Below are 12,582 nucleotides of genomic sequence, written 5' to 3'. Positions count from 1 at the left end.
AAAATATACTTCACACGACACAAATACAGATTTTATGTAACATGTAATTTAGCTCCCTTTTTTTTATTTTTTTTACCATGTAAGAATTTGAAATGTAGCATTTTTCCACTATCAGTAACTGGGGCAAAAAAATACATCAAGAAACTTGTCCATCAAAAACAAACCCAATCAATAATTATCATATAAGAAAAATGGAAGCTATTCCAATTAAGTATCTTTCTGGAAAACAAGATCACAGGGATTACAAATATATTTTAATCCCTCCATGTTTGAAATCCATATGATATTTAAATTATTACATATAAAAATATGAAGGAGATGAAATATTTTTGCAATAACGCCTTGTAACTTTATTATGACTAAATAGATTCCCATATTCTTTGAAATAAATTCCTTTCCCTAAACATTCTTGACATAAACTCATTGCTATATTTTCTCCACTAGTGTTTTGTGTAAACGGAACCCCCACCCAAATTTATGAAGACCCACTCATGCATGTACCTTCATGAAATTTCTTTGAAAACCAATATCGAAAGCAGAAATGAAAATATCAAAGTAGGGTAAATATGTTGGAATTTGAAAAATTAATCCTATATGGCTCTCTCTTAGTAACCAAGAAAAATTTAGCACCAGTGACAAATATCTTCAGATCATCAACCGGAAAATTAACCATAGCCAACATTCTTATAAAATCGCCTTCGAGCCAGCAATACAGCATAACAATCGTTTCCATGTTTCTCCACAGCTTTTTTGAACCTGTTACTCAACATTGCATCTCCGAGAACTAACTCGAAGAGGAACCGTCTGAATACCATGTTCAAGAAAGCCTGTGGAAAGCATGAAAACATCAAATCTTCAGCTGGTTAAAAGAATGAGAAGGGAACCATGTTCAAGAAAGCCTGTGGAAAGCATGAAAACATCAAATCTTCAGCTGGTTAAAAGAATGAGAAGAAGAGGACAGATGTAATTGGTGATATGGGGAGGGTGCATGGAGGCCCTTTTATGCACGTTTTGTGATGGAAATAACTAACCCCCTATCAGAGCATGACCCGGGCTTCTCAACCATTCTACCCTACTTGGCAGTTTTGTAAACTAACATCACAATCTTTAGGGAGGGACGTCCATTTGGAGTGGTTTCCTTTCAGTTATTGTAATTAGCACATGTTTTTTTAGCATGCGGCCAAGACCCCACATGTACAAATGTTTTTTTAGCATGTGCGGCGAATACCGCACATGTACAAATGTTTCAAAGTTATTGGCCCATGTTTGAGGGGCATGTTTACCTTAGCCGATGTACATGGAGGAAAAAGTTTAAAGATAGTTGTCAACCTATACTGTTCAAGTAAGGCGCACCACAAAATACCACTAAGAAAAAGTGTTTTGATGTTGGAAAATTCTCAAATTGATTCACGGCTTGATGAGAAGAATACACGCTTAAAATTTTAAGTGATTTGGATTTGTAATATATATATATATATGGAATTTGCTTCTGTGATCCAATGGGCTCACAAGAAAAAATGAGCCCAAAGGCCCTATGCCCGATAGTGTTTGAATTTTAATTTTTTTTCTATAAATCCCAATTACTTGAAATTTTATATGTGTGTTGATAAAAAATAGATGAATATTCGAAAAATATTTAAAAAAAAATTTACATGAAAAAAATGATCAAAATACCCCTATAAATTTTGGGGGGTATTTTTATCATCTTAATTTTTCAGATTATTTTTTTTATATTTTTATTAAGTGCGGCTTAATGAAAAGAATATTCACCTAAAATTTCAAGTGATTTAAATTTGTAGAAAAAAAAAATTAAAATTTAAATACTCTCAATTGTCAAATCACCCGAGATTCAATCTGGGCCATTGCGCTTATACTATTCTGTGAGCTAGTGGGCTCACCCTAGGGTGCAGTTTCTATAAGGTTTCTATAAGGTGCAATTTCTATAAGGTGCGGTTTCTCTCGGTCGTTATATATATAGGGTGCGGTTTCTATAAGGTTGCAACCTTAAACAATGCAATGAAGGCGCACCTTAGAATTTTATCATTACGTGTAAGTTTGTTGCAAAATATTCTTAGTATTATCTTAAAATCTATTTTCATACTCAAGTAGAAAATTTTAAAATCTAAAAATGGTTAAAATTAAGTAGATCTATAAATATATGAAAATCTTGAAAATTGACGGTCTAGATAATATGTTGCAAGATGCACTATTTTCGGGACTCAACAACATTTTTTTTCATATTCATATATCTCGATGTCGAGATGATCGATTAAAGGGTTTGGTCAACATTAAAACAACATTTTTAATAGATTTTTGAGATGCATCTGTGATTCTACATTTTAAGGTTGCAACCTTATTAAAACTTTTCTCGTACACATATATATATGGAAGATACTACAAAACGCTTATAGGTGAAAATGAACAGTGATTTCGTCTACTCTCATCACTTTCCAAAGTTCATCGCACGGTCACGATTATCTGGTAGTGTTTTATTTTTCATTTTTTTTCTACAGATCGGAATGACCTAAAATTTGGAATATGTGTTTATCACAATATTTAAATATACAAAAAATATCAAAAAAATATTTTAAATACAAATATTTGACAAAAATACCCCCAAAATATTTCGGGGGTATTTTCATCAATATTGTTTTTGCGATTTATTATTTTTATATTTTTATTTGGTGTGCCCCACTAATATGTACAAACACTCCAAATTTCAGGTCATTCTGATTTGTAGAAAAAAGTGAAAAATGAAACACTACCGGACAATCGTGACCGTACGATGAACTTTGGATGGTGATGTGGGTAGGCAAAATCACTGTTCAGTTTTACCTATAGGCGTTGGGAAGACTTTTTCTATATATATATATATATATATATATATATATATACAATGATTTCATGCAACTATTGTATAGTAATATGATGTAACAACCTTAAAAAACCATCTTATGGCCATTTGTTTTATCCAACTTTTGAAACATACAGTTTTTTCATTCTAATGAACAATCACAAAAAAAGAAAAAATTCAAAACACAACCTAGAAAGTATTTTTTTATCCCAATTAACATAGGCTGTTCATTTTGGTGAGATGCTTAGATCTAGGCCTTAGAAGGATTTCATCATTTTCAATTTTTTTGGATGATTTTATTATCATTAGATGAACAATGCTAAAAAAAAAAAAATGATTTTGAGTCTATAAAGGCTAAGATCTTGAAATTCACAAAATGAATGGTCTAAATTTGTTTTTGGAGGTGACTCATTTTGAACATATCTAGGGTCCAAATTGAACTCTTTGTTTTTTGAAGATTGATTATTGAGATGAAGAGAGAGTGTGTGTAAAATTTGAGGTCACACAAATACCACAAACATGGTTTTCTAGAAGTGTCGTTGCATTATACTATGATACAACCATTGCATTAAATCATTGCTCATATATATATATATATATATATATATATATATATATATATATATATATAATTTTTTTTTTTTTTGGGTGCTGTTTATATAGAGTCTAGGCTCGAAAACAATCAAATTAGAGCCTACCTTCAAATAGTGTCGAGAAATGTTATTTTAATACTGAAAATCTTTGTGATAGCCTTAAAATATATTTTCACCTTTATTTATAAATTTTAAATCTTAAAAAATGGTGTAGGTCGACAGATCTATGAAAATCTTGAAAATTGACGATTCAAAAATGTGTTACAAAATACACTATTTCCAAATTTGAAATACAATTTTTTCTTATGTCCGTGCATCTTGATGTTGAGATAAATCAATTTGAAGATATTTGAGCATCAAAACAACCTCTTCTAGTGAAATTTTTTAGGTAGGTTCTAATTTGATTGTTTAGGGCCTTGGCACTATATAGGAAGACACTACAAAACGCCTATAGGTGAAGTTCTACAGTACTTCACTAATACCTCATCACCGTCCAAAGTTAATCACATTGTCACAGTTGTCCGGTAGTATTTGAATTTTTATAATTATTGTACTAATCATATTTATCTAAAATTTGAAGTGTGTGTACATATGACCAAATTACACCAAAATAAAATATTGAAAAATAATATATAAGGGATTTAGGGGAAGTGAGGCCTGAACCCATACTATCCCAAAAACTAGTTTCATTCCGACTAATTTCCACCCAAATCAACGATTTGAATTGGAAATTGCCAGGTTTTAAAACACTAATACTCAAGATGCGCATTTAGCTATATGGTGCACCACAATGGACTTTGTGTGTTGCATGTAACTCAGAGTATCCACCTTCAATTCTGATAATGAATGGTGCAAATATATGCAGTTACTATTATTACGTCTGTCTAAATATATTGGTATTTTTTGACGCCAATATCTCACTAAATAGATTATTAGAGTCTTGGGATTTTCAAATAATAGTATTCCACTAAATGAATTACCAGTATTGGTATTTTCAAACACTAATAACTCCCTAAATCACCATGTTAAACGTTTGAATTCCACTATGTCGATGGCGTTTAATTTTCAAAAGATAACGGTGATTTCAAATACCAATATTTCACTTTAAACACTTATATGAAATTTGTATGTTTTCACGCCATCTCATTAAACAATTCACTCGCGAAACATTGGAATATATGTAAATGAATGTCTTGTGAAGTGTTTAAAGAGCAATATTGGTATTTGAAAGTTCTGGTTTATCACATAAGTTTTTTTTAAAAAACTACTTTAATTTTGATGAAGGGGCAAAATTAGAAATTACTTATCAAATATTTGACTCATATGATTGCTCCTTTGTTAGCATGTTACATTCTAATTTCCTAGGGATTAATGGATTCCTTGCAGTTATTTTTTCTCATTAGCATACCTGTTACAGTAAGCATGAGCACAAAATCACAACCTATAGTAGTTATTATTATTTTTGACAAAATAATAATGTTTAACTCTAGAAGTCGATAGAAATAGAACTCTAAACGTTATGGCACCTACTCACCTTTACAACTTCGGCCATTCTTGTGCTATAGTTTATTTGAAAGCCTACAGTTGAAAATTCGGACTTAGGTTATGATTAATTAGGGAGGCTTCTTTGCAGAACCCAGGTCTAACAGGAGTTGATGGTGTCAACAGAGATTGCAATGGTGTGTTTGTTGCGGCGTCTGCAGCCTAGGACGGGCATCTTCAAGGCGTGACCTCTTGCTCCGATCTCCCCTACACCTAGGATGTTGTCTGCACCATGAGCCAGTATCGAACATGATTCCAACTGCAGCTGGGCCGAGTTTCCATAAGCATTTAAAAAATTTTAGTTCTTTCAAAACATTAGGCAAATGTTTACCACTGATAAGGCTTTAACGATGAAAATGATCAATTGAAAGGTTTTTCAATTTCATAACACTCTTTTTCGACTGTATTTTAGAGGTGCACCAACCTTAGATAAATTTTCCTCTTTAAATATTGCCCTCACTATTTCATATGTTACACTCACAACCCACTTTTTTTGGATATTTTGATTTTATTTTTTTATTTATAAAATTAATCTCAAATTTTGAATGTCTATGCTTCTCACCAATCCACACTTATAGAAAATATAAAATTAATAACTCTAAATAAATAAAAAACTAAAATAACTAAAATGCCCCTACAGTTTGTACATATATTTAGGTCATTTTATCTTAGTTCAATTATTTTTTAAAGATGCTTTATGGTAATAAAAAACACAAAAATTTGATCTCAATATGTTATATAGAAAAAAAGACGAAACTGAAATACTAGACGCGCTCCTAAAAAGGCAGGACATAAACAAAAATATGGAATATTAGAGCTAATTTTAAATTTCTAAAGAAAGTAATGTAAGTTTCCCTTAATATTGTTACCATGCGTACATAGAAAATACTTACAAATACTTACGAGTGAATTTCTACAGCATTTTGCTCATGGCTTATCACTATCCAAAGTCTATCTTGGTCAAGGTTATCTAATAATATTTGAAATTTAAGAATTTTTCTACAAATCATCTTCATTTGAATTTTGGAGCATGTGAACATCAATCCAACTCACATATAAATGAAGTATTTCTAAAAAAAATAAAAAATATTTAAAATACTCATGAAAATTTTATATGGAAAATTTGGTCATTTTTATTCTTTTGTATTTTATTTAGGAACGACCGACTAAGGGGCACACACCAAAAACATTTAGGTTAACGTAATTTGTAGATAATTTATTAAGATTTAAACATTGTCAAACAATTTTTGATAGACTTTTATATCCATCACCTCTAGCAAAATAATCAACCAAAACAATTGCATGGCATCAAAGATAAGAAATATAAAGGATCATAAAATAAATTACAAAATTTATGAATCCACAACATTAAAATACCATAAAAACCAATGAAAATATCTATGTAACCATAAGAAGAAGCCAATAAATCTACTAATTCCTAAATACTAACAATAAATAGATTGAATTCAAATAAATAGATGAGCTATGAGTGGCTAATTAAAAGAAGAAACAAATAAGCAAAATAAAGAAGCTTATAAATCCACTAACATGACCCCTGAACGAGCCAAGCTTAATCAACTTGGGGAAGTCCTGAGTCCCAAAACTGATTTTCATATTGAGGTTACATAGTTTTTACATCTTACACCAAGCACTCACCATAACTTCGTAAGAGTTTGAACCAGCAACATGAGGGGTAAAGATAAGGATTAATCTTCTCTGAGCTTAATCAAAAAAAAAAAAAAAAACAAATCAAAATTGAACAACTGGGAAAGAAAAAAAAATCAACTATAAATGCTCTTTGTAGATTTATGATTAATCTTTTCTGAGCTTAATCAGAAAAAAAATAGACAAATCAAAAATAAAATATTTTTTTGTAGATTTGGGGTTATGGGAGTAACCCTAAAAAAAAATAAAAGAAACTCAATGTATTCGTAGCTTCAACACAATAACGGGGAAGATAAAGGCAAGAAATCAACACCTGATGAAGGCAAGAAACCCTCGAATGATGAGAATGATCTTCAATGAGAGGCACAGAGAAAGAGGGACGTAGGGTGACGTTGGAGAGGCAAGAGAGGGAAAACAAAGTAAGAAGGATGATGTGAGTGCGTGAATTGATGGAAAATATATATATATATATTTATATATTCTTGCGGTGTGTGATCCACGCTCCTGAAGCTTCGTTCTCCATAGGGAGGGTTGCAGGGCCACGATCACCATTGTTGAGGGATAAGGACTTCTCACACCTTAAAATACAATCTAACTGAACTTAGAACTACAAGAGTGGGTTGGAAGTTGGGATGCCCTCTCACTTAAGTTCCAATCGTCAAACGTGCCCTAAACGTTGGGCATTATGAAGGATTAGCAGGCAATGGAAGAGAGGATATACATTAATGAGATGGAAACACAAATTGATGAGCTACTACTTGGTGGTCCAAGTGATTTCCATTATTAGCGATAGTTAAGATTATATCTACCAAGAAAGAAGTTATGTTTATTGATTAAATCCTCCCATGCATATGACAAGGTGTTATCACAAACTTCAAATAAAGCATGAAAGAGAAGATTGTGCTAGTTCTGGTGGGAACTATTTATTTTTTTGTTCTTTTGGTTGCAGTTCACAAATAATATCATGCTGATGTTACTGGATTAATATTGCCTGTGGCATATGGAGATCTGCAACCTATTTCTACTTTGGTTTTTTTCATTTATGATAGAATAACTCTGTTCTTTTTGCATTAATTCTAAACTACCGTTGAATAAAATGCTTGTAGTTTTGCATCCTCCATAAAGTTTGCTTTTTTTTTTTTTTTTAAAGTTAAACGTACCTCCATGAAATTCCTGAAAGGATGATATCTTCCATGAAGTAGTAGGATTTGAATAATAACCCACCTACCAAGTCCTTCATTGACAGGCCTCAGCAACCGAAGGACCCACCGTCCCTGCCCAAGATGGGTCCACGAAGGGCATTTATGTCGCCCCACCAAGAGCCGGTGGGGTTGGAAAGGCTGGAACTGAAATGAGGAGGAGAAACGAAGAGAATTCAATAAGAGTCGGTAACCTTTCGGAGGACACAAGGGCAGTGGTAGTGGCAGTATTAGTATTAGTATTAGTATTAGTATGAGTGGGGCAGTGGCAATAGGATTTGAACCCAATAAGGAAAAATTACAAAAAAAACCGAAGACTACACTAATTGTGCAATTTACTCTCAATCTAACTTTTTTTCTCAGTTTTTTCCCTATAACAAATTTTTTATGCAAATAACCCCCAACCTAAATAAAATAAAATAAAAAGACTAAACTACCCTTAATACTATTGCACACGCCTCTCTCTCACACGCCTCTCTCTCCGGTAGTAGAACCTGTGCGACACAGCGTTTCGGTAGTAGCCAAGGGCGCTCCAGCAATACCGCTTCGACAGTTGCAAAGGACGCTCCGGCAATAGAACTTGTGAGACACATCGCTCAGACGGTGGCAAAAGGTGCTCCGGCAGTAGAACTTGTGAGGCGTCAAATCACACAAAATTGATTTTTTTATATGGGAACGGCATTTTCATCTAAAAAAAGTACTTTTTATTTTGGGGGAATTTTGCATAGAAAGCTTATTGTGGGAAAAAAAGTGAGAGAAAAGGTTTCGATGGGGGTAAGTTGTATAGATAATATCTTTTGAGGAGTTTTTTGTAATTTCCCTAGTAATAATCTAATGCTTGTCTTTCTTTTTTTTCATTTTTATTTTGTAACATTTGGAACAATATTGTTAACAGAGGTCATTACTGTCCATCCCAGCGACTGGACGGTTATGGAAGGGGATAAGACCTCCAAATTAATGACTTGTTTTGTGGGACTAGCATTCCCCCATCACTTTCCCACTCATTGTCCATCCCAGCTACTGGACAGTGATGGAAGGGTGAAGACGGCGACAACCAGTTGTTTTATCATAACATGTAATTTTTTGTGTAACTAGTCGCTGTCGTTGGGATGGAGGGGGGGATTGTTTAAGATTAGGTATTAGACGGTGATGGAAGGGGATAAGACATTCTATTAAGGTCGCAACCTTAAATAATACAATTATACGATTGCTCTAAATTTTATCATAACATGTAATTTTGGTATAAAGAGTTTTTAGGATTATCTGAAAGGTATTTTTGTATCTAATTATAACATTTTAAACTTAAAAATGGTTAAAATCAAGTAGATCTATAAACGCATGAAAATCTTGAAAATGGACTGTCTAGATAATATGTAGCAAGATACACTATTTATGGGATTAAATAATTTATTTTTTTTCTTTCAACATTAAAGAACATTCTCAGATGTCAAAAGCTAAGGTGTACTTCGACCCAAGTGCATGGGCGTGGGACTCGGACACCAAGTCCACCGCCACTTCACGCCGAAAGTCGGGAGCATCGACCGGCCATCTAGAGGGACAGCGTGCTGCCAATTTACTTACAAAATGGAAGCCATGCCAATTTACTTACAAAATGAAAATGAAAGGAATGTCATAGAATATGTTAACCCCAATCATGTTAAGAAACCAACCCATATTTAGTCTAACAAATAAAAACCTTTTAAGGCAAAAGACATAATCTTACAACAATGCCTTGGAACCTTTTGGTGGATGGAATCCCCATATTCCTCGAAATTTACTCTTTTCCTCGATCTTCAATTTAAATCGCTCATATATTTGCCCAACTTTAATGGCTTTTGCCCGAGCGAGTTAATATACAGTTTGCTCCCGATGGAAATTGTTGTACATGTAAAAGACATGCTGGTCCTGGAGGAGCTTATTGTCCATTTGGTCTCAGGTAGAACTCATACTATGAGTATTTTTAAGACCTTGAATTTTGGGGACATGACCTCTTGAGCCTAGAGACCAACCTTAAATACAGAAGAATTCAAACTTTTGGAGAGCAAGAGTGATGAGGAACTCCAAATTTAATTTCTTTTAAAAATAACCATCTAATGATTCTCATGTAGATCTCAAATTTTCGTAGAAAAATATTTCAAAATATCTCTTTTGTCCGAGGGATATAATGCACACTATGCTTCTACATGAGCATGCTCGTCACGATCATCTGGCAAAACAACAGCCCATGTAAAAATGAGTCCCTTTCTTAAAAATCTATTTTTGAGATGGATTTTTAGACGTAATTTTTAAGGATATGTAATCTCTAATAAGAAATGTTTCCATACTTCTTCTACAGCGTAGAAGATATATACTTTCCCTACCATCCCACTGTCTAATTTTGATCAAGACAGTCAATCATCGTTTGATCTTAAATCCAACGTCTCAAAGTATTTTATTTTTAGTTTTTTTTATACAAATTATATGAATATGAAATTGGGTACGTGTCATCTTTTCATTGGAGCTCACCTATAAAAAAAACATATTAAAAATAAGTTTTTGATAACATATAATGACCAAAATACTTAGGGGTATTTTGGTCATTTTATTTTATTGAAAATATTTTTTTTATATTTTTCGCTAGTGCGTGTTTAATAAAATATTGGACATACAAAATAAGGTGGCAAGATAGTCTGTAGAAAAAAAATTAAAAATAAAAGTGTAGAGACGTGACATTGTGATTGGGGCAATCTTAGCCCTCCATCAAGAATAGAGGGTTGGATAAGGGGAAGAATGAGAAAAGGCCAACCTTCCGAAAAAATTGCATTCACTTTCAAATATGCAACACGGTATCATGATCGTTTTCATGTTTTTCCACAGCTTTCTTGAACCTGTTACTCAACAATGCATCTCCGAGAACTAACTCGAGGAGGGCCTGTCTGAATACCATGTTCAAGAAAGCCTGTGGAAAGCATGAAAACATCAAATCTTCAATATTCGCAGAGAAATTCTTTCAACTTTGAGTAAAAGAATTAGAAAAGGAGGAGAGATATAATTGGTGATATGGATAGGGTGCATGGAAGCCCTTTTATACATGTTTGGGGCCTCACACGCATGACCGGGTCTTCTCAACCATTCTGCCTCACTTGGCAGTTCATTAACTATGCCCAAACTAACATCACAATCTTTAAGGAGAGCCGTCCATTTGGAGTAGTTTCCTTTTTCAGTTGTGGTGATTAGCAGATGTTTAAGGGGCTTGTTTACTTTAGCCAATGTATCAGAACTATTAAATCACTATATTACACAGAGGAAAAGGTTTGGGGTGGGGTTTGTATAGATCTGAGGCTCTAAACAATCAAAGTAAAGTGCACCTTCAAATAGTATCGAGAAATGAGCTTTCAATACTAGAAATCTTTGTGATAGATTTAAAATATATTTTCATCTTTAATTATAAAATTTAAAGTTTCAATAACAGTGTAGATTGAACAGATCTTTGAAAATCTTGAAAATTGACGGTCCAAAAATGTGTTACAAGATGCACTATTTTCAAAACATGAAATCCATTTTTTTCTCTTGTCCATGTATCTTGATGTCGAGATGATCAACTTGAGAGTATTTGGTCATCAAAACAACCTCGTCTAGTGAAAGTTTTGAGGTGGGCTCTAATTTGATTGTTTAGAGCCTCGGCTCTATATAAACTTTTTCTTTAAATAAGGGTTTTCATGTTTTAAAAAGTAAGGTGAACCTCAAAAAACCACTAAGAAAAAGTGTTTATATTTTTGAAAATTCTCAAATTGATATTATCAACCTTAAGATATATGGATATCACACAAGAAAAAAGATTTCAAGTCATAAAAATGATGTAACTTGTAATAATTTATCTTGCCCTTCTATTTTCAAGATTTCCAAGTGTTTGTAGGTCTTATTCAATCTGCACTATTTTTTAAATTTTAAATTTTATAATGAGGGTTGAAAGTCGATTTTCAGGTCATCACAAAGTTTTCTACACAAACTACATCTTCGGGCAAAATTCAGAGGTGCACTTTACTCGTATAGTATAAGGCTTCAATAGTATAAGATGGGCACCTAAATGTGTTCCGCTAACCTAATATTCCATTCATATCATTAACCTGAAAATAAGGTAGAATTTCATAAATGAAAGCGAATGAATCAAATAGAAGCACCGTATCAAATTAAAGAGAACACAGTTATGAGGTATAAAATAATCGAAAAAGTTTATGTAAGGGTGAGGCCCTAAATAATCAAATTAAATACAGCTCAAAATTCACAAGAGAGATTGTTTCGATGCCAAAAAATCTTCAAGTCGATCATCTCATTCTCAATATGTTTGGACATAAGAAAAAATCGATTTTGAGAATTGGAAATAGTGCTAATGCATTTTTTGGACCGTACATTTTTAAGATTTTCAAGTCTTCATAGATCTACTCGATCTATACTATTTTTAAATATTATAATTATAGATGAAAATAATTTTCAGGTCGTCACAAAGATTTTCAGTACTGAAAAACATATCTTTCAACACTATTTGAAGGCGTGCCTTACTTTGATTGTTTAGGGCCTCAGCCTTATACAAACCGCGCCCCTAAAATATTTGTCCCTTTTACCTAATTTTTCATTCATATTATTTTCTTTCTTTTTTCTTTGACCATTATTTCATTAATGAAATTATCCATAAGATAGAAGCGAATTGCTAATAGTAGGCCATCCTATTCCCACAAACAATTTCACATCG

The 12,582-nt window shown here is 32.8% G+C and overlaps 1 long non-coding RNA gene across 3 annotated transcripts; it reads right to left on the bottom strand.

Moving 5' to 3' along the window:
- Positions 1–4,793: 4,793 nt before the first annotated feature.
- LOC105421909 (uncharacterized) lies at positions 4,794–10,888 on the bottom strand. Of its 3 annotated transcripts, none has more exons than XR_967185.3 (2): positions 6,968–10,888; positions 4,794–5,254 (listed from the first exon to the last, which is right to left on the bottom strand). It is a non-coding gene; the product is annotated as an uncharacterized LOC105421909 (long non-coding RNA). The 3 variants fall into 3 exon arrangements; XR_002279467.2 differs by having other exon boundaries at positions 4,794–5,248; XR_016057628.1 differs by having other exon boundaries at positions 4,794–5,214.
- Positions 10,889–12,582: the final 1,694 nt, after the last annotated feature.

Source organism: Amborella trichopoda, chromosome 6 (genome assembly GCF_054954075.1).
Source record: "Amborella trichopoda isolate Santa Cruz 75 chromosome 6, AtrichopodaSantaCruz75HAP2 v2.0, whole genome shotgun sequence".
NCBI classification, from domain to species: domain Eukaryota; kingdom Viridiplantae; phylum Streptophyta; class Magnoliopsida; order Amborellales; family Amborellaceae; genus Amborella; species Amborella trichopoda.
The sequence above is the reverse complement of the archived record's forward strand: the minus strand, read 5'-3'. Positions and strand labels throughout refer to the sequence as shown.